Source organism: Lepisosteus platostomus, chromosome 5, assembly GCF_059453375.1.
Source record: "Lepisosteus platostomus isolate fLepPlt1 chromosome 5, fLepPlt1.hap1, whole genome shotgun sequence".
NCBI classification, from domain to species: Eukaryota; Metazoa; Chordata; class Actinopteri; order Semionotiformes; family Lepisosteidae; genus Lepisosteus; species Lepisosteus platostomus.
This window is the reverse complement of record NC_142615.1, coordinates 46,025,978-46,048,720: the sequence shown is the minus strand read 5'-3', so window position 1 is coordinate 46,048,720 and position 22,743 is coordinate 46,025,978. Positions and strand designations below refer to the sequence as shown.

Here is a 22,743-nt window from a genome sequence, read left to right as displayed (position 1 = left end):
GGCTCTGTGGCGCAATGGAGAGCGCATTGGACTTCTAGGCTTTGATAGAATGAAGTCATTCAAAGGTTGTGGGTTCGAGTCCCACCAGAGTCATGTATCATTTTGATTCAACCTTTCAAAATCCTCTAGGGATCAGTGTTGATCAAGTCAAATAAAGGACTTCTTAAGAGTCCACAGTTGAAAATGAACCAGCAGCCACAAGAAAGAAATTAGCACTGGACTGTGATCACATTACTCCTGTCCTGGACTCCTTGCACTGGCTTCCTGTCAACTTCAAAATCCTCATGCTCACCTATAAGGCTCTCCATGGCTTGACACCACAGTACCTGTCTGGGTTATCGCCCTACTCCCCACCTCACAACCTTCGCTCTTCTAATTCTGGTCTCCTATCTGTCCCCCAGTCCATCTACACTCTATGGGTGACAGGGCCTTCTCCTGTTTTGTACCAAAGCTCTGGATCTTTATTCCCAAGGATATCAGAGAGTCACCTTCTCTAAACTCCTTCAAATCCAGACTCAAAACCCTCTTCTTTAGAAGAGCCTTTAATGAACTATTCTTTACCCCTCTGTTCCTACTGTATTTAATACCACCATCTATTGTCTCCTCTAACTGTGTATTCTCATCCTGCTTATCTTGTGTATTTTTTAACTTTATTGGTTTCATTCTGTAAAGCACTTTGAAAAGCCACCTTTAAAGGCACTATATAATGTATAGATTATTATTATTAATAATAATAATGAACAGCGCATTTAACACTGAGCACATGCGGTCCTTCTTTGCAAAGGATTGCAAAAGCTGGGAATTAGCCTTTCACTCGTGTTGTTGAAGACCGTATCCTGGCTTTGTTGCAGGAAATGTCTGGATGCCATCACCGGATCAAGGAGAGGATCAGGGTTTTGGGAAGTCTTTTTGATGCCTGACACTGTGTGTTTCCTGGTTGTAACGGGTGTCATTCTGGACCTAAACAACAGAGAACACCGTTGAAATAGCTGAACTGCCTAGCGGACACTTTGTCGCCTTCTTCTGACCTGTATTTAATGCGATTCTCTGAAAACTTGGCACGTTATATCTGTGCTACCTTTATGGAGGGCACACTCATAAGAATCATAGATTCGATCACAAGCATCTAAAAATGAGCCTGAGAAAATGACATCACGCTATGAGGCTGAATAGCACAAATTCTCCTGTTACTTCTGCAGCAAATGTGTGTTTTTTGCTTCTTATTTGGCAGCAGTGGGATTCCAACTCACACCCCCAAAGAGACTAGAGCTTTAATCTAGCTCTAAATTAAAAACTAGGTGACTTGTAATGGCTGGTAGGAGAGGAAAGGTATAAATGCTTCTTTTTTGGACAAAGTCTTTATCTTTTTTTTCACCAGTTGTTTTGATCAAATTATTGTAACGCAGTGCCATATTAAGGTATAATATGTACATGAACGTCATGTCTGAGTCGATGATGGCAGCTGAGTATCGCTGGAGGACAGTTCATCATGAGTGGGTAAGCCTGCATAATGAGGGAGAAGAGATCGGCCTCTCTGATGCAGTGTCCAGTGACACTAACCTTCTGTCCTACTGTTCTCTGCTAATGTAGATGGTGAATGTTTATTTAGGTGAATGTAAGGTTTCATTCTTGTAAAATATTTCCGAGCACTTTTTTTGTTGCTGAAAATTAATCCTGAGCATTTGAATGAATTCCGATATTGTCACCTAATTCCATACATTGTTTCATCAAACTAGAACATTTAGAGGAGGTCAATTGCATTTATGAATTGCATAGTGATAGTATTTCTTTCCATTTAAATACTTCAGTCAAAAATGTAGAGAAGGTGCTCCTGTTTTCACCATTATAAGAACTGTGATGCACCAGTAATATTTACTCTCATAAAAGTATTGTAATTGTATTGTTCTGTTCTGTAACAATCTTGAGTGACACAAACCTTCTGTTTTACTGCACTACACTTCTCCAGAGGCCAGTTCAGCACACAAGGATCCTCAGTCAAACAAACACTGCAATCGCTTGATAAACGCTATTTCTCATCCTTTCTCTTAGTGTCGGTGCTACTATTGTATGCAAAGGAGGCGACTTGACAATGAAGAGAGTCTTCATGAAGGTGTGTGTCGGCAAGCTGTCCACTGTCAATTGACTGGGCTTGTGAAGAAATCAATCTCATTCAACAACCATACAAATTGCACAGCTTAAGGCACATGAAGCGAAATCTGTGAGCTGATTGACACAAAACAATGTCACTTCACATTATCTGCAAAGTTGTTTTGCTTGTCTGACCACCTCTTCCTACTTTACAGTGAGCACATATATTTCAGTTCCTTTCTCCCATGTGGAGATGTATCCACTGCCAAAACTGCTGTCTGATTATTTAAATTATCTGTAAAACTGTTACATGACTTCATCTAATTGTAAATTTATAAGACGGTCTGTGAGACATTTGTGAGAGTAGCTGAATCCCAGGGCTGGTATGGAATCACACACAGGCGGGTCTTCTGTGTGATCTGAGTCCCACTGCTCAGAGCTACAGACTGGTCAAATGGTCACTATTGTAGACACGACCATCGGACCATAGGCTACAAATAATCAATATACCGATCATAGTGTCACTACTGTTGTTTATTACATAAATACTGTATATAAATAATAAGATAATTCCACACTCATAAAACATTTATAAACATTTTGGGAGGCTGACATACAGTAAAGAAAGTAATACTGAAGAGTTTGGAAGTCCTGGAAAGCGTTAATAGATCCTTCTTGCTTTCGACCTGGAACAGAGCCCACAACTGCCAGATCAGTGACCCCTGAGCCCAGTTCACAGAGAGGAGAACCAGGAGCTCTTCTATGTCTCTAAGAGGGCTGGGAGGAAAGATAAAAGGGGGAAATGTGACATGAGTCCAGGCTGTTCTGTCTGATATTGTTCATGTAGCAGCACTGATTGTCTGAATATCTTCTGGTTCTGGATTGTGAGGATAGAGAGCAGTACGGAGTTGAGATCCTGTCTGAGTGTGAGTCTGAGCTGTGAATCTCACTGAGAAGAGAATAATGATTTTTTATTGTGCCTGAGAATTTTCCTGAGAATTTTTTTCTTTTCCAAGTGGTGTTACATCCCCTTCAGATACTCTACACAGACTGCCAGAGAGAAGAGGATAGAGAGATGGACAGATAAGAGCACACACAGCAAGAGACACCGACGTCTTGATTTACTTTGAAGCAAGTGTTAATTTCTTTTCTGGAACAAGTTGTTTCTGAACTTCAAGAAATTCATACAACTTCTGAAAGATAAAATACAAATCTTGCTTCTCAGGACAGAAGAAATGCTTCCAAAAAATGCCAGTGATTTTTTCTCCTTTTAACGAAAAGTGGAGAAAAACAACAGCAGTGCAACTCCGTCGGCTTGATTTAGCTTAATACAAGTATTCACTTCCTTTTCTGTAGATTACAGCCTGCGAAAGATGAAATGAACTTCTTGGTTACTCTTAGTCAGTGCAGAAGAAATACTGCCAGCTGGCAGGAAAATGACAGTATTTTATTTTCTTTAACTACAAACATGTGAGTTGTGAAAAGCAACGGGAATGTGTCCCTGTGCAGCTGTTAAACAAAGGGCTGGTGGGTCAAACGTACTCAGGGACGTGCTTCAGATTGTGATGATGTAAACAAAATCTCCGCTAAAAATTGAAGGGATTTCTTCGCAAACCCTCTTGAATGTGGCAGGAAATCTTTGTGTTTTACTCGTGTGCAACTACAACAAGTAAACAAATAAGTACCTAAGTCAATGTCCAAGAAAACCATCTTCACGTGTGGAATTTTTCTTTAACTGGCTGTTGGGAGAATTCATTTATACACCCGTTGTATCCTTAGCAAAAATATTTTAAAATTAGAACACAGATTTGTTGGAGAACTTGACAATCCTTGACAATCATTATTAAATGAGCATTATACAAATGTGCGTTGATATTTTTAATATGTACCTTAATTGTAATATATATATATACATAATTGCTTTGATATGGATGTTCATTTGAAGGAATTGAGGAAACTATGAAGGATCGCAGAACAACCAAAGATACATTTGGGCATCTGCTATTGGTAAAGATGAAAGAGTACCTTAAGTGTGAAGCTTTCATACACACGAGAGAAAAAAACAGTTTTAATGCACTTCATTAAACTGATGGTATGCTTATCAATCGTGCATAAAGTGTACATAGCAGAGGATGGTTTCGATCCATCGACCTCTGGGTTATGGGCCCAGCACGCTTCCGCTGCGCCACTCTGCTGACAGCTGTTATAATGTGATTCAACACAACTGCTCTATCTTTGCTTTCTAAAAGTGCGCCCGAGATGAAAAGTCTAAACGGTAAACGCAGACGTCACTTTGAGCACTTGGTCTTTTATAGCACAAATCATCACCCGCTGCTCTACATGGGCGTGTCTTCAATATCGTTGAGAACCAAACCTTCTGCTTTCCGAGGCAACTGATTCTTTCGTCGTTAATTCCCAAATCTTCAATGAGAATCAGTGAAACGAAAATCAAACACATGTACACACTCGCGTCCTAACCTGAAAGAAAAATCTACACCCACTTTATAATACTGAAAATGATTCAGGAAGTACAGCAAAGTTCTAAAACCAGCGAATGCATCTGCATACAGTACATAAAATGTCAATTTTTCAAAAGTAAAATCTTCAGCTTTGAAAGATTACCATCCATATATTTTCGTTTTTCTCTTTTTTTACATAACACGCTTTCGAGAAACAAACTGTCTTTTAATTAAGGTTTCATTAGAAAATGTGTATCTTGGTTTGCCAAGTTAAAATCGGCACATCCCAGTGGGCAAAATGATGTAGAATATACGACTATTGAACGCATACCAGACGTGTAACTGTGCTCCGTAACTGGTCTAGAATGAAATTGATTATATGTTTATTATACATAAATGGTTGTAGTTCTATTATACGGATAAATTTAGAAGACTACTATACATATATAGTTAAAGGTCTATTATACATCAAAGAAAGATTTTTATAGGTGTAGAAACTAGTAAATAAAGCCAATGATTTATTTTAGAAATTTATTCTTAAAATATACAACTATTCACACCTGAAAAATATGTAGTTCAAATTATACATTATATACAATATTGTAATCAACAAATGTCTAACCATCATAAAAAACACAACTAGTAAACTTCAGTTACAAATTCTAGTAACATGGCAATATATATATATAGTAATGACAAACACAAACTAATTACATGAACACGCTAATATTTAACTCAAAACCACATTTCGAAACTTCTTTATTTCCACGAAAATATTATTAATGTAGCACAAACGCTACTTTCTAATAAAGACAGAAAGAAACTATTTGTTTTGTGTCTCATGGTGATCCTCCTCTCGATACTAATGACATGTTTAATATGATCCCTCGAGAAAAAAAAGGAGTCAATTTCCGCCTGGAATGATTGATGCCCCATCAAACATTTTGTAATATCCCTGGAAGTTTATACAGTAGAATCCTGGTTCGTGGCTTAAATTCAAGGTAAACAAGACTAAGGAAACGAGTTGGAAACTTGATGTCGAAGTGGGATTTAAATCACCCGGAACATTTCACTACATTGGGCAGTATGTGCTAGGGAGCATTGCTCGACATCCCTTCGATAGCTCAGTTGGTAGAGCGGAGGACTGTAGTGGAGTCATTAGGGAATCCTAAGGTCGCTGGTTCGATTCCGGCTCGAAGGAAGGTGCTTTTTGTGTACTTTAATCAAAGAGTTAAAAAAGCGAATCTGTTTCATTCAGACATTTATCAAAAGTTCAATAAACGACGAAGTAGAGGTTCCTGTTCCGAATTCAGCCCACGTCTGATTGTCTTGTTTTGGCCAAGATCCGATCTTTGAATTAAGGGACTACTCTGTCTGCTTTGTAATTCAAAAATACATACAAATGTCAAGTTTTTTGTAGATATAAAGGTGTTCTCTGTTTTCAAAGGATAGGTACTTAATTGGCATAATGATTTGGTATTGATTTTGTATCGTTGTATTATGAAGTTTGTGCTTTCTGTGTTTTTATCGTATTGTGAACTTATTTTTTAAACAAATGCTTACAAAGGCAAACAGGGCACACATCTGTTTATACCAGTGGTGAATTGTACATTTGTACAAGCTACTGTGCACTTCTGGGAGTATAACAGGTTCGATATAAAGTGGCAAAAATATAAAAGGGGAATATACCCCAGACTGCGTATAAGCTCTCGTTGTGACTGTTGTTTTATTTTTAGATAAAAATGGCGTACTGTGCACGAAATGTTGCAGAAACACAATTTGATATTTTAATAATTATTATTTTAATAATTTGATCAAATTGAGGCCCAGGATCCAAATCTTCAGTTCTGATTTTTTTAAGTGATATCTTTCCTTCCTGTCGTGGAAGTCACACGATGTGAGCAATTGTTTTTTTTACGTTGCGATCCAAAGATCCTCAGGCGCACTGTAACCAAACCAGGATGGATTCTGCTCGGAGCCGGACTGAGCTCATTCTCACTCCCTGTGCTAAAAACAGAATTAGCTCTTCCCCGAACATCGTCTACAGCTGCTGGATGGTGCTCTGCGTCTTACTGCTCTGGCAATTACTTTGACGAAAGACAGATCACTTGTGCGCTTTTAACCTTCTCGCAGCTACAGCTATAGCCCTGAAAAAAGCATTAGCTTTATCAGTTTTTACATTAATCTATTTTGAATCAAAGTTTGATATTTTTTTTTATTGCATTTTACATTACAATTATAATAATAATAATCATTATTATTATTACGCACACTTATATAGCGCTGTTCTGGATACTCCACTCAATGCGCTTTACAGGTAATGGGGACTCCCCTCCACCACCACCATTCTCCTGAATGATCACAGAGAGTCAGGACCTCGGTTTTACGTCTCAGCCGAAGGACGGCACCTGTTTACAGTTTAGTGTCCCCTTCATTGTATTGGGGTATTAGGACCCGCATGGACCGCAGGGTGTGCGTCAAGCGACAGAAACCAGACGTGTGTCGGGCTCGGCTGCGAGCAGGACAATGACATCACAGGGACAAAGTAGAGGAAATCAAAAGGGTTCTATAAAAGACCTGTGTAAGCTGTTGGTTTGCAGTCTGGACTCTAAATCCTCCGATCCGATTTTAAATCTCTCTAATACCTGAGCTGCGGCTTCTTCCGAGTATTTATTCGTATACTTATTATGTGTAAGTGTATAGATGAAACCTTTCATATATTGTTCAGTTTAAATCAAAATGCTTTACTAATACAAGAGAGAAGTATAGTATGAAGGATGTGACAAATCTATGATTTCTTGGAACAAAACGGTTTTTATTTGCATTCGAAATGAAGCGGAATTTTAGCGGGACACACAAACCCTTTGTCCTTTTTAGAGTTTTTAGAGTGAACAGACATAAATGTAGAAAACGTGTTTTTTAGCACTACAATAGCAGGGTCAGTGGCATAATGAATAACGCGTCAGGCCTCGCGTCAGAAAATTATAAGTTGGACTGCCGTCTGGCTTGTTGCGTTTATACCACTTACGTTGTTTTATATAAATGAACTCCACCTGAAAGCTATAGAAAACACTTTGGGTAAGTTGTCTGCAGCCTCATGCGAATTTCGACAACTTACCCAAAACACTGTACTGTCTGGAGATCAGCTCCAGCTCTGAACTCAATTGCAATGAAAAACCATGCGTAACGAAACTGGAGAACAGCTGAACTTGTGTTCAGTTCGGTGATGAGGGACCAGAACTGTCCTTGTTGTAATTAGCACGAACTGCACAGGCTCTGAATCAGACCATGTCAATTAGTCTGATCAATGTAGGACACGTTAATGTAGAATTATTAAAAGGTTTATTAGTTAGTTAGTTCAGGTTTACCCACCTGAACTAATGTAGAATTATTACTTGGTCTGTCTCTTGTTTGTATATAAATGAATGTCTCTGACAACTTAATGTTAGTTTTACGATGTAGGTCAGGCATTGACATATGCACGAGTATACTAAATGTCTCACTCCTGATTCAACTCATGTTCTATAGGAGATTGGCGATTCCTCCTGTTTCTCATACAACCATATCAGAACAGAAGCCCATTTCACCCAGCTCTGATTCAAGATCGACTTGCATCTTTATCCCTTTTTTGTTCGTGATCATTATTTTCTTTAGTTATGATCAATATTGAACTTTTTCTAAGTGAAATGACAATAATCAAACATGCAGGCAGATTTTTGAAAAGTATTCGGAATTGACAGGGTGCCCCTTTGGAACAATCGTCAGAAATTGTGAGAAAATGAAAGTTATGTAAGCTCTCACACAAAGCATTGAGGATTGGAATCTGAGTGTAAAAAAGTTACCCGTCTCCCAATGATAGGCAGGGATACACACCATGACTCGAATAGACTCAGCGAACTTTAACACCTATGATATTACGAGTGCTTTGCACGTGTCGAATTTCAAGAAGGAACTACTACAACAGTTGTGGACATAATTCAATACCACCGGCAAAGTCCAATGCCGGCAACATCTGAGAAAATAATGTTCACTCATGGAATTTGGTCTTTGAATGGCTGGCGGGAAAATTCATTTATACTCCTGTTGCACCCTCAGCTGAAACATGTTAAAATAACAACGCAGATTTGTTGCAGAACCTGACAAGAATTATTGGGTTAGCACTGTATGTATTCTTGTATATTTACTTTAATTTTAATATAAATGTAAACATGCATGCTGTATAAGCTATTGTAATTTTAAAATATGTTAGCTGAGGATGCGAAGGGGGCTATTATACCTTGTGAAACACGCAAGGAACTGTAAAAAAGGCTGTTATTTGAATAAAATTGGCGATCACAAGAAAACCACAATTTATGTGGTATTATCATCAATATCCTTCAAAATCTACGTTCAAATGAAGGATTTGAAGAAACTATGAAAAAAGCAACAGTAATAGCAGAGGATTTTGATTTTTGCTCTTCAAGTCAGCAGATCACCGTAGAGTTACACCCCTACAAACAGCACAAAGGATGAATCCCACCACCTTCATTATTGCTGTGTTTGTGCCAGTGAAAGTAGCGTTTGTGTTATTGAAAGCATCTCGGAAGATGAAGGTGCAGTCACTTCCACATGTCATGATATCATTAGATCTGACGACAAGAGCTGAAGCCCCCCCTAGTCCAAGCCAGCAATGTGAAGATGGGTATGGAGGAAGGTAGCGTGGCTGAGTGGTCTAAGGTACTGGATTTAGGCTCCAGTCTCTCTGGGGGCGTGGGTTTGAATCCCACTGCTGCCAAATATTAATGTTTTAAGACCTGCAATACAATCAGTAAAAGCGCTTTTTGTTAGGCTGCGGGGGGTGTTTAGAGATAGACTTTCTAAAAGACAGGCTTAACATCAAGGCAGAAAAAATATTTTTTCTCAATAGAAATTCTCTTTGGCACGTTCAGCTTTATGTAGGGAACAACGTCTGCCGAGATCACTTTTGAGGCAGTGCACATGATAGTGTACCGGCAAGTACATTTAATATTGGCTGTGGTGGTGAGCTGCTTTTGTCTGTGAAACTTTTAATTCTTCACGCCGAATCGTTGGCAGGGGTAAAGCTTATTAAATCTTTGAACATAGCGCTCCATCAGAAATACTTTGTTCGTGATCAAAAGAGATCAGAGGATTAACTTCATGGATTCACATAGCATACCTTACAGGAAAGATTTAAAAGGGGAATTGATTGTGCTTCCTGATGTTGTTCCTGTCGTTTCTTTGGATACAAAGGTGAATGTCCTTTGACGTTCTGCTAGAGTATCCACTGGGTGGGCTTTATCAATCAGCTCGGAGAGGTCATCAGTGCTCTGTCTCTGGAAAATAATCAGCACTGTCGTTTTTCCCTGTGCTGTCTTTTAAAACATATAAGATCACGAGTTTACAGATTTCTCCAAATAACAACTATACATTTTAACCCAGCGGTTAGCATTCCTTCAATCCAATAGTTTTACTCCGGGTAAAAAGCAGCGAAATATATAGAGAGATGATATTCAAATATTTAAACGTTCTTATTGGATTACCTGTATGGAGATATCGCTCAGAATTCCTAATATGATTTTGAGTTCAGTTTTGCTTTACTACTTTCAGAGTCTTTTATTGACCTTGCTGAAGCAGAGAAGTGACATAATCACAAATGCGACTTACCTGTGCTGCTGTTTTTGGTTAATAATGATTATTGCAAGGAAAAAAAACAGCTCCTTGCATTAAGAGCAAGAGCAACCAACACGCTCGCTTGTTGAGTTGGGTTTTTTTTCCGTGGTGCTCTTCCTCAGATGTAAAGTTATTTGGCGAGCAAGGACCTCTGAGAAGGAGCCTGAATCCATCAAGAACTCAGAAATTCTAATATCGCACTACTGTCTTGTGTACAGAGATCTGCTTCTTCCTTTTTGAGTGTTTTGGTGTTTAAGAGCACGCTTCCTACCTCGAATGTTAGTTTCAGGAGATGTGCTACCGGATAAATGATTATCTTGAAAAGGTTTGGGGATGCACTGGCCGGGATTAAAACCCGGCTCAATTATTTGGAAGTCACCTGTACTACCAACACACTTCTAAGAAGCACCCGCACATTTTCGCAATCCTCTCTCTCACCTACAAAGTTATGAAGACACAGACGACCAATGAAAACTAATTTGATTCACCCAAGGCTTCACTCTTCTGTTGTGATGTTGTTTTAATTAGTGTTAGCTGTGATGAGGTATTGTTTCTGTCTCTTAAAGTTTAAGAGTCTGCTCCTTTCTTCCTGGTATAGAAAAAAACATGTTCCATCTTTGTTTACAAACACCACTGTAAATTATTTGTCCATCTCTAAAGCCTGTGTGTATTGACAAGGCAATTCAAAAGCACATATTAAATAAGAACACGATCCTTCTTGTTACCATTCCCGTGGTTGGAGCGTTGTTTCGCCCTTTAACGTTCTTCTACAATATTTACAGACAGGGCTTTATCACTGGAGTTGTGTGCATCGGTCCATGAACATCAACTGTACTGCTGTTTTTCTATGCGTAATTTAATCGCAAGCACTTAAAAGATGCAAAAAGATTTCAAGGAAAACATAATTGAAAGACAGTCGAGTAAGGAGGTAGAAAAACGCTCTCCCCCATTGAAGAATCAACCACCGTCGCCCATGTGACTGGATATAAAAATAAATTATTCATTTCAATTATTCATGAAGGGTGGATTGTGGTCAGTGAACATATGCACATCTTTAAGTCAGTTCCACCATCTGTGCCATAGGGGATGTAGTTCAATGGTTTTCATGTATGAAGTTCCGAGTTCAATCCCTGGCATCACCAGATGTCTTACATTATTGTGCTCACATCGCAATCTTCTGTTGAGTGAGAACTCTTTGCTCGTGTTCATAGAGAGACAGGTTTACACAATTAAACTCAGTCACACACGAAGTGCTACAGTGTTGCTCTGCTGTTTTAAATGTACCTCCAAAGCATTTTGTTCTGTTAACTACCAAATGATTTGAACTAATTTTACATCATATTCAGGAAATCCAGAGAAGGTCATCAGACTTTTAGTGGCTGTTGAAGAAAACACCTGTTGAATCTCACCAGGGATTTCTTGAGAGATCATTCAGCAAGCGAGTTAACAGGGGTTAACGTAGAGAGTGGCGGAGGTGGGATGTCAGGGCTTGACGTCACTGCTTTATGCAAAGAATGGAGGGGTGGTCGTCAGGGCTATATGACTGTGCTTCACGCAGAGAGTGGTGGGGGTGTGATGTCAGGGCCATACGACAGTGCTTTACACAGAGAGTGGCGGAGGTGGGATGTCAGGGCCTGACAACACAGCTTAACGCAGAGAGTGGATGGGTGGGTGTCAGGGCCATATGACACTTCTTTACGTAGAGAATGGCGGGGGTGGGATGTCAGGGCTTGACGACACTGCTTTATTCAAAGAGTGGAGGGGTGGGTGTCAGGGCTATATGACAGTGCTTTCCGCAGAGAGTGGTGGGGGTGGGATGTCAGGGCCATATGACACTGCTTTACACAGAGAATGGAGGAGGTGGGATGTCAGGGCCTGAAAACACAGCTTAACGCAGAGAGTGGAGGGGTGGTGTCAGGGCCATACGACACTTCTTTACACAGAGAGTGGTGGGGGTGGGATGTCAGGGCCATATGACACTGCTTTATACAGAGAGTGGCGGGGGTGGGATGTCAGGGCCTGAAGATACTGCTTTACGCAGAGAGTGGCGGAGGTGGGATGTCAGGGCCTGACAACACAGCTTAACGCAGAGAGTGGAGGGGTGGGCGTCAGGGCCATACAACACTTCTTTATGCAGAGAGTGGTGGGGGTGGGATGTCATGGTTATACGACAGTGCTTTCCATTGAGAGTGGTGGGGGTGGGATGTTATGGCCATAAGACACTGCTTTATGCAGAGAGTTGAGGGATTGATGTCAGGGCCATACGACAGTGCTCCACTCAGGCCTCTGCTTGAATTTGTACTCCTCCTCTCTCCCTACCTCTACCTCTATGATATTTGCACTTTCTGGAGAGGCGATTTTCTCCACTTCAGTAGCCCGATTGCGTGGAGAGGGCTGTAGAATGTGGCACCGCCTTTCCTGCTCCGTCCATGACAGGCGTGCTGGTCTCTGGAGAGAGAGCACGGTCCATCAGCGCACTCCAATAAAGGCACTGGAAGCAGCTGAAACGCATTGGCGAAGCTCAGCACTGGGCCGCTGGGCACATCTTACCACTGTTTCCGTAGTGTAGTGGTTATCATGTTCGCCTCGCATGCGAAAGGCCCTCGGTTCGAAACCGGGCGGAAACAGACTGGCTTCTTTTGTCGCATACAAATGGGTTGTACAACTTTTAACTAGCAAATGGAAGAGGGCTGAAGTAAGAGACAAGATGTAAATAGGGTTAACTTAAGTCAGTTCTGCCTGAAAATTAGACTTCTAAGCAACAGGGGTTTATGGCAGGAAAGGGGGTTAACTGATAAGGATTCCAGATGCGAGGGGGCATAATCTTAAACTGACCATTTGGCCAGGGTCTCTTAACTGGCCAAATACCACGACCCCCCCCTTACCATAACACCGAATGACGTCTGAAGCAGCAAGGAAGGACTATATAACCTAAAAGTTTGTACCGGCACATCGAACAATACTTCGGTTTTGTTGTTTCTTGTGGGAAACAAGACTTCGGCTTTATTGTTCCTTATGTCCGTCATGGCAGTGAACAGGTCCTGGTTACAGGATCTCTAAAAAAGGAAATAAAGACTGAAATCAGATCCGACCCACCATGCTGCCACGGTGACGGTGCACTGCCCAGTGAAAGTGGCAGCCTGTCCCTGGACTGTGGGAAACTGGAGCACCTGGAGGAAACCCCCACAGACCAGGGAGAGAACATGCAAACTCCACACAGACAGCACCCACACCCCAGGTCCAGCACTGTGAAGCATGCCCGACGATGCGGAAGGGCTTTTACAAATGAGTGTGTAACTCACACTGGTGCCCAGGATGGCCTGCTATCGGAACGCAACCTAATTTTCTTAATGCAGTTTGTTCGAAGCGGTTTGCAGGAGCTGGAGGTGAGGACTGAGCTGGGGTCCAGTGTGCGAGAGTGACTACTGATGTCGTGTGTGTGTGTGTGTGTGTGTGTGTGTGTGTGTGTGTGTGTGTGTGTGTGTGTGTCTGGATCATTGTGAGCGCCGTCAGGTTTGTGTATTTGTTTAAACAAGAGGATGTGTCTGTGCGGGTCTGACTCTGTGTGAGGGTGCAGCTCTAACTGTGCGCGCGGGCGTGTCTATCTCTCTACAATGCATGAGGGGCTAAATCTGCCTCTGAGAAACTGACTTTTCAGAAGAAAAATCTATGAAAAGGCACGGCCTGGCCCTCTTCTCTTGCTCCCGACGTATAACACACTGGGGGATGAAGCTGGTGTCTTCAGCTGTAACCCTAGCTATTTATGCAAACAGCTCTTTTATGAAAAGCAGCTCTAGGCCTAGACAAGAGGAACAGATAAAACAAATCTTAGATTTATGGCTTATTCAAAGCAGACTGAGCGCTGCTATACTGTATGTAGGAGCCAGAGATGAAGAATGAGCTATTTAAGGAAATCAGGAGTGTGAGAGAGGGAGTGTGTGTTTTTCCTCCCAATAGAGAAGGCTTGTGGTTCTTTCTGCTTTTCTGCACAGGCTGCCAACATAAGTACGTGTTGGGTTCTTGGTTTGAATGCTCGAGTTGTCAGGCTGGCGTTTTTTGTTCCTATTGGAGCCCATAATTGTGAACAAGGCGCTTGAGGACGTCTCTGTGCAGGTGTGCGTTTGTAATGACGTGTGTGCGCATCTCTGTAGCGGATGTTTCAGTAAAAAAACGCATTTAAAACATTCAACCTTTTCATGTTCCTAATATTCTTTCATTCTTCACAATAATAACTAAGGTTGCTGCTGGAAGAGGTGTTAGTGGGGCCAGCAGGGGGAACTCTCACCCTGTGGCCCATGTGGGTCCTAATGCCCCAGTATAGTGACGGGGACACTGGAAAAACTGTAAACAGGTGCCGTCCTTCAGATGAGACGTAAAACCGAGGTCCTGACTCTCTGTGGTCATTAAAAATCCCGGGGTGTTTCTCGAAAAGAGTAGGGGTTTTACCCCAGTGTCCTGGCCAAATTTCCCATTGACCCTTACCAATCATGGCCTCCTAATAACCCCCATTTATGAATTGGCTTCATTACTCTGCTCTCCTCCCCACTCATAGCTGGTGTGTGGGGAGCGTTCTGGTGCACTATGGCTGCCGTCCCATCATCCAGGTGGATGCTGCACATTTGTGGTGGTGGAGGGGAGTCCCCATGTCCTGCAAAGCGCTTTGAGTGGAGTGTCCAGAAAAGCACTATATAAGTGTAAGCAATTATTATTCATTATAATGTAATAAGTCCATTATTTCTCACCCCTCCATTGCAAGGCATACACAACACAAACACCAGGAACAATTATCTCAGAAGTGAATTGCAAATGTATTGAGTTGTGATGCAACTGTAACTTGAACCTAACATGACTGTGGCGTGCATTTTTGAAATTGCATTTTCACAGCTGAAATACAAAATGAAGCTGATCGCAGTCCAAACTCAAGGTATTGTTGTAAAACTAAATATTCAACATGTTTCTACCTGTCCCTTTTCAGCTCACTCAGAAGTCCACAGCCTGCAGCCTGGTGCCTCTCTGTCTCCCCCCTCCACACTGCTGGTCCAGTGGAGGTGCTGTTTGATCCTGCACGATCTGTCCGGAATCGTATAGTCTTACTGAGCAGCACAGGGCTCCCTGGCCCCAGGTACGAACAGTGAGTGTCAGTGCAGAACAGCTCTCTGACACTCCGCTCCCTCACTCCAGCTGATCAGGGCAACTACACAGTGAGGGACCTTAATGGAAGCAGTATCAGCACTGTGATCGTCACTGTGGGTGGTGAGCAGGTCTACAGTAGGATCACTAGAGGGCTCTATATTCTTGACAGAGTGTGTTCTTATATCATCCTCTGTCCTGATTGTCTTTCAGCTCACAGAGACAATGTCACCCTGCAGCCTGAAGCCTCTCTGTCTGTCCCTCTGTTCACTGGAGAGCCAGTGGAGGTGCTGTTTGATCCTGCAGGAGGTGGAAACTGGACCTCAGTGTGTTCTGTCCAGAACAGCACAGCCAGCTGTGTCCCCCAGTACAGTTTTTTTTATTTTTGATGATTAGCCATATGTTGATTACAATATTGTACATAATGTATAATTTGAACTCGATATTTTTCAGGAGTGAATGATTGTATATTTTCAGAATAAATTTCGAAACCAAATTATTGTCCCTCGATCTCTGTCTCTCTCTCGTCCTGCTGTCTGTCTGTCCCTGCCTCTCTGTCTCTCTCTCTTTCAGCCCCGTCTGTCAGTCTGTCTGTCCTTCTCTCTCCTTCCTCTCTCTCTCTCCTTCCGCTCTCTCTCTCGGTTTGTTTGTCCCTCAATCTCAATCTTTCTCTTTGCCTGCTGTCTTTCTGTGCCTTCATCTTTGTGTCTCTCTCTCCTTCCTTTCTGTCTGTCTCTCTGTCTGTCCTGCGTTGTCCCAGCTGGGCCTGTCTCCCCGGCTCTCTGCCTTCAGCTCTGTTCGCCGATGTCCCACCAGCCCGTCTCTCTCTCAGCCTGTCTCTTGACTTGCAGGAGGAAGAGGAGGTGGAGACAGCTCCTCCAACAGGAGAGAGGAAGAAGGTCAGTGCTGGTCCCACCCTGCCTCCTGTCCTGTCTGTGGTGGAGTTTCGCCATCTTGTCTGTCTTGTCAGCTCTGTCTGTCACTGTCTCTCTCCTCCTCCTCTCTGTGCTGTGGTGTCCAGTCAGTGTGTCTCTCTCCTCCTCTTCTCTGTCCTATGGTGTACAGTGGGTCAGTATTAGTGGGCTACACCCAGGCTCACTCACTGCGAGTGTGATCTCAGCAGAGTCTCTGTACTCTTGGGACACTTGACTCACCTGTCTCTCTCTTTCTCTCCCTGTGCTGTCCCTCTCCTGCCCCCTCTCTCCCTACTCGGACTCCAGCTGGAGGAGGTCCAATCACCACCTCCTGTGAGACAGAAGAAAAAGAAAGTGGGTAATGCTCTGATTCTCTCTTTACTCCTGTCCAGTGTCCAGTCAGTGTGTGTGTATGAACCCCTCTCTCTCTCAGTGCAGTGTTCATGTACTGGAGTGTCCAGTCAGTGTGTGTGTATGAACCCCTCTCTCTCTCAGTGCAGTGTTCATGTCCTGGAGTGTCCAGTCCGACTCTTAACGTGACTCTCCTGTCTCTGCTTCAGAAGTGCTGGTGCGTCTTTTTAAAGTCCCTGAGCTGCATGTCGGTGGAGACAGATGATAAGGACGAGCCGATGGAGGCGTCGGAGACCGTGTGTCAGGAGAGGAAGAGCGAGGGAGAGGAGGAGCAGGCTGCCGGGAAGGACAAGAAGAAGAAGAGGAGGTGCAGGTGAGCAGACAGGGGGACGCCGCCCGGTCGTGTCTGTGATTCAAGAAGGAGTCTCCTCTTGCTGTTTGATGTCATGGTGATGTCCGTGTCTGTGTCCCTCACACCTGCAATAACAATATTCTTTCCAGGTTCCTTTCCTGGTTCTGTGCCAGCTAAGATCGGAGTCGCCTTCCCCACCAAGGACTGGACTGGACTGGACTGGACTGGAGCTGAGGGACCCCAGACTGTGCTGGACCGAAGCTGAGGGACCCCAGTCTGTGCTGGACCGAAGCTGAGGGACCCCAGTCTGTGCTGGGCCAAAGCTGAGGGACCCCAGTCTGTGCTGGACCGAAGCTGAGGGACTCCAGACTGTGCTGGACCAAAGCTGAGGGGCCCCAGACTGGACTGGACTGGAGCTGAGGGGCCCCAGGCTGTGCTGGACCGAAGCTGAGGGACCCCAGACTGGACTGGACCAAAGCTAAGGGACCCCAGACTGTGCTGGACTGAAGCTGAGGGACCCCAGTCTGGACCGAAGCTGAGAGACCCCAGTCTGTGCTGGACCGAAGCTGAGGGACCCCAGTCTGGACTGCACTGGAGCTGAGGGACCCCAGTCTGGACCGAAGCTGAGGGACCCCAGTCTGTGCTGGGCCGAAGCTGAGGGACACCAGTCTGGACTGAAGCTGAGGGACCCCAGACTGTGCTGGACCGAAGCTGAGGGACCCCAGTCTGTGCTGGACCGAAGCTGAGGGACCCCAGACTGTGCTGGACCGAAGCTGAGGGACCCCAGACTGGGCTGCACTGGAGCTGAGGGACACCAGACTGGACTGGACTGCACTGGAGCTGAGGGGCCCCATACTGGACTGGACCAGAGCTGAGGGGCCCCAGACTGGACTGGACCGGAGCTGAGGGACCCCAGATCCCAGTCTGGACTGAAGCTGAGGGACCCCAGTCTGGACTGAAGCTGAGGGACCCCAGACCCCAGTCTGGACTGAAGCTGAGGGACCCCAGACTGGACTGTGGAAAACTTTCACATTATCTCCACCTGAGTCCTCAGATCGTCTGCATGACCTTGTATTATTAAGTATTATTTTAAGGTCCTGTGATGATCGTAAGATGGGGGGGGGGGGGGGTGTCCCTTGACATTAATCTGTATTGTAATTTTTGTTCTTTTGTTAAGCATCATTAAAATGTTTTTTAAAAAAAGCTTTTGGTTTTTTCCCTCCCCCCCCGAAACGAACGAACAGAGTCTGTCTTTCTCTTTCATCCCGGAGAGTTTGTGGTTGATGGATTGAGGCCGAGAGCCCTCGTTGTCGGCGTGCCACCAGTTAGCGGGGCTAAAGCAGGGGGGGCATCGTGTCCAATACTCCTTGAAACGAGACAGATTTCAAGCCACATCCGTCTGAAGAGAAGGAAGTTGACCACAAACTCCAGGGTGTCCTAGGAAGCTCTTTAGCCATCGTTTGCCCAGCAGCCATCTCACCCTGCAGCTCCCAGCTAGCAGCCCCCTCCCCACTGGAGCCCAGCAGGTAGAAGCCTGGTCAGTACCTGGAGGGGAGACTCCTGGGAAAAACTGAGGTTGCTGCTGGGAGAGGTGTGAGTGGGGCCAGCAGGGGGCGCTTTCACCCTGCGGTCTGTGTGGGTCCTGATGCCCCAGTATAGTGACGGGGGACACTGGACTGTAAACAGGCGCCGTCCTTCGGATAAGACGTCAAACCGAGGTCCTGACTCTCTGTGCTCATTAACAATCCCGGGGTGTTTCTGGAGAGGAGTAGGGGTGTTACCCCAGTGTCCTGGCCTGATTCCCCCCCTGGTCTTGACCCATCATGGCCTCCTTATCACCCCCCCTCTCTGAACTGGCTCCATCCCTCTGCTCTCCTCCCCACTGAGAGCTGCTGTGTGCTGAGCGGACTGGAGCATCATCCACGTGGGGGCTGCACACTGGGGGGGCTGGAGGGGATCCCCCTGACCTGGGAAGAGCTCTGAGTGGAGAGTCCAGACGGATTAATTATTATTATTATTATTCGTGCTGCACTGGGCTTCAGTCCTGGTAGTGAGAGGGGGATCTGTGATCAGTACAGATACTTATGACTGTATAATAATACACGATAGAAATGGAAAACAGGGTAGCGCTGTAGTCTCTTCGAAACGTTTTGAACTGCCAGAAGAAGTTTTCACAACCCGGACTCGTGAAGGTACAGGTCTTCTCCCTTCGTCCGGAGTAAGGTGAGAGGTTATCCCCTCGGGGCGCAGTATCCCCGATGCACCCCCCCACCACCACCCAAAATGACACACACTTCTGTGACGATTGGGAGACCCCGGTTCGATCAGCCCCTGCGGTGTAGGAAACGACCCGCTGGAGAGAACACGCAGACTCCACACAGAAGGGTCACCTCGGCATTTATTCCAACAGCAAAACACCAGAGAGAAACGGGTCTCCGAAAGATGAGCGCACACCGGGAAAAACACTACGGGGTCATTACAAATGGGAATAGGAGTTCTTTTTTTCTTTTCCGGACGTCAGTTGTATCGTGTCCTGGTGATTTCTCCTGTTTCGAACGGAGTTCAATGTCACGTTTCTACTTTATTAGAGAGAGGCACTGAACTTTGGGGAACGTGACATCCACCCAGTATTACTAGTAGGTTGATAAATATAAATGTTCTTTTTCCCCCCGTATGATACCTCGCGAAATATAACGATGGCCAACTCCTTAAGTCGAAATTTAAACCCTTCTCACGCTACAAGACAGTCCGTCAACATCGCCGCGGCCCGAAGCGCGACCTTCGGTATGACGTTGGCGGAAGGGGGTAGGGTAAGTACGTCACAGCCGGGGGAAGCCCCTATCACGTGAGAGGGGTGCGGCGGGCGACGAGCCCCCGGGGGCGAAGAGAAGTTGATTTGCGTGGGGTGTTTTTTTTATATAGCGCCTTTCACAACAAGAATGCCCCAAGGCCCCGAACAAAGGAGTTGTTCCACACCCCCGCCACCCTCTGTGTACAGTAGAGCCCCCTGTACTGACTGGAGGAGCTCACCCAGCTGTGTCTGGAGAGAAGCCGGGGTATCGGCTTCAACCACAGGGCTGGGCGGCTTGTTCCCCACCCCCATCCCCTTCTGTGTACAGAAGAGCCTCCTGTCCTGACTCCAGTAGGAAATGTCACCTGGAGGCAACACACCGGCTTCTTTTAACAGATCACCTCGGGAATCGGGAACAACGGAGCTGTGTGCGGCCGTCTGTACGGAGGGGTTCAGCGCGGGGGGGCTCCGGGCTCGGGTCTGGACCCGGGGGCTGTCTGTGTGGAGTCTGCATGTTCTCCCTGTGTTCTTCGGGTCCAAAGACAGGCTTTTGGGCTAATTGGCTTCTGGGAAAACTGGCCCTGGTGTGTGTGTGTCCTATGATGGAGTGCTGTCCTGTCCAGGGTGTGTGAGTGAATGTGTGTTTGTCATGTGATGGACTGGTTCCTGTCCAGGGTGTGTGAGTGTGTGTGTCTGAGTGTCCTGTGAGGGACTGGTGTCCTATCCAGGTTGTGTGTGTGTCCTGTGAGGGACTGGTGTCCTGTTCAGGGTGTGTGAGTGTGTGTGTGTATCCTGTGAGTGACTGGTGTCCTATCTAGGGTGTGTGTATGTCCTGTGATGGACTGGTGTCCTGTCCAGGGTGTGTGAGTGAGTGTGTGTGTGTCCTGTGATGGACTGGTGTCCTGTCCAGGGTGTGTGAGTGTGTGTGTCTGTGTGTCCTGTGATGGACAGATGGTACCAAGCCTGGACACCCATGAGACACTGGCTTCCTCAGAAGACTCTCACGGAGGGCACACTGTCCCTAACCCGGGTCCAGAAGAAACTACAGTGATCTATAATTCCTGCGCCTCGGAAGGGTTTATGACGTCTATGTCCGGCGCCCGCGCCCGTGGACTGGCGGTTTGGCGTCGCGCTCCGCAGCTCGAGCTTCGGTGCGAGGCAGGGCGGGAGGGAGCCGATGTGGCCTCGGCGCCATCTTTGCTGGTGAGTCAATTGTGACCGTTGCGGTACAATAAACCATCAATAAACCTTTTCCCACCCCGTCCAGTATTTCTGTCGCGGCCCACGTCCCTTACAATCGACAAACTATAAAAAAAACAGTAGCCCTTCGCAACATTACACGCCATTTTTTTTATTTTAAACGTCCGCTAGATACGCAGGTGGTTCGATACCTGTCTTATCCTCGCCGGCGTCTTTATACCGGCAAGTGAATTTTATTTGGGGTCCCTCAGAATTGTGACAGAAATGTCAGTGAACCACAATAAAAAACGAAACTTTTTTTTTAAAGGCGGTGAATGGATTTTTTGAGTAACCGTGTAGCGACTAACGTAAGGAAAAAAAGTTGTCTTTCCCTACGAAGACGTTTTGGTACAGGACTTTCTTTAAATATCAGTTGGGCATAGCGTTTTACAAAAAGTTGATGATGATCTTGGAGATAATTGCAAAGGAAAATTGAGATAACTACCAAAACATTACGTGTGAAACGACAGGACAGAACTTTGAACCCACAAAGAAACAAAGGTATGAAATATTGCCTCGTCATGGGGGGTTGATAATTGTAGTAAGTGTTCCTAATTTTCGTAAAGAAATGTATATTATGGGAGTCACACGTGAGATTTAGTGTATATACGTTTCATATTGTGCATATATACGGGGTTAAAAAGTGGAATGAGTATGATTATAAACTCGTGTGTCCTATAATCAGATAATTTTTGAACAAGCTTTGATTAGACAGGTGAAAAACAACATCAGATCCTTTATTTTAATATATTCTCACGTCTGAATATCAGCTTCTCCCCTCTGGCCAACATTTCAGGGCTCCCAGGTGTAGATCCCAAATTGAAACAAATATTAATTTGTTACCCAGTTAAACAGTTAATAGAAGTGAGTGACCAGGGTAAATAAAGGTGGGTCAGTGTAAACTGTTTATTCTGGACCAGACTTCGTCATGTGTGATATGTCATGACTTCTTATATTAAGTTTTATCTTTATATTTAGTTCTACATGTGTAATAGATGCGATGTGTGTCCATAAAAAGGTTTCTCCAGGGGAAAATCAAGTTCGTTTTAAAACCGTGTTTCCTTTTTAGGGTAGGTTTGCATTCCAAGTGTGGGGTTTTTGCCTTTTTGTATTTTTGCTGAGACAAGTTGCCTTTCTTATACGCGGAGGGATCTGCTCGTGAGATGTCCGCTTGGTCCATTTCTGAGCTCAGTATAAGGTGTAGAAAGCATGACTGTCATCATAACCCGCATCTCACCCAGGTGTGGAATAATGTTGTGACTATTGCTTCAGCAATAACATGCTGATTGCATGTTTCTAGATGGGAATAACAGAGATCTCAACTACTGAGGGGCCTTATTAATAAAGTCTCCACAGCCGAAGCGCTGTGTCTCTTTTCAGCTGGCGATAAACCTTTCCTCGATCCTTTGCGGACTTGTTAAACTGTTCATGATCAGAATAAAAAACGCTCACGCTAATACACAAGCACCCGTGTCTCGCCAAAGCTGACAAATAAACAGACGGACAAGCCGCACTGCACGTGTGAACAGGGGAATGAGCGAGCGCGCGGGGATAGGGCGCCTCCTGCGCTTAAAAGCTTACAGCACCTGGTATTCCCAGGCGGTCTCCCATCCAAGTACTAACCAGGTCCATCCCTGTTTAACTTCCGACATCAGACGAGATCAGGCGTGCTCAAGGGGGTGTGGCCGTAAGCGAGAGCAAGGCTCGCTGGCACCCTTCTTATTGAGAGGACAGCTCCGTCACCTCTTT

At 44.7% G+C, this 22,743-nt stretch overlaps 5 non-coding genes and 1 pseudogene across 5 annotated transcripts; 4 read left to right on the top strand and 2 right to left on the bottom strand.

Moving 5' to 3' along the window:
- trnar-ucu (transfer RNA arginine (anticodon UCU)) lies at nt 1-93 on the top strand. Its single transcript has 2 exons — nt 1-37; nt 58-93. It is a non-coding gene; the product is annotated as a tRNA-Arg (tRNA).
- A 4,118-nt stretch (nt 94-4,211) lies between these two features.
- On the bottom strand, nt 4,212-4,283 carry trnam-cau (transfer RNA methionine (anticodon CAU)). The gene has a single exon. It is a non-coding gene; the product is annotated as a tRNA-Met (tRNA).
- A 1,377-nt stretch (nt 4,284-5,660) lies between these two features.
- Nucleotides 5,661-5,748, top strand: trnay-gua (transfer RNA tyrosine (anticodon GUA)). The gene is given in 2 exon segments: nt 5,661-5,697; nt 5,713-5,748. It is a non-coding gene; the product is annotated as a tRNA-Tyr (tRNA).
- Nucleotides 5,749-9,239: 3,491 nt separating this feature from the next.
- On the top strand, nt 9,240-9,321 carry trnal-uag (transfer RNA leucine (anticodon UAG)). The gene has a single exon. It is a non-coding gene; the product is annotated as a tRNA-Leu (tRNA).
- A 3,450-nt stretch (nt 9,322-12,771) lies between these two features.
- Nucleotides 12,772-12,844, top strand: trnaa-cgc (transfer RNA alanine (anticodon CGC)). Its single transcript has one exon. It is a non-coding gene; the product is annotated as a tRNA-Ala (tRNA).
- Nucleotides 12,845-22,568: 9,724 nt separating this feature from the next.
- LOC148667350 (5S ribosomal RNA) lies at nt 22,569-22,687 on the bottom strand (annotated as a pseudogene).
- Between the last annotated feature and the right edge of the window lie 56 nt (nt 22,688-22,743).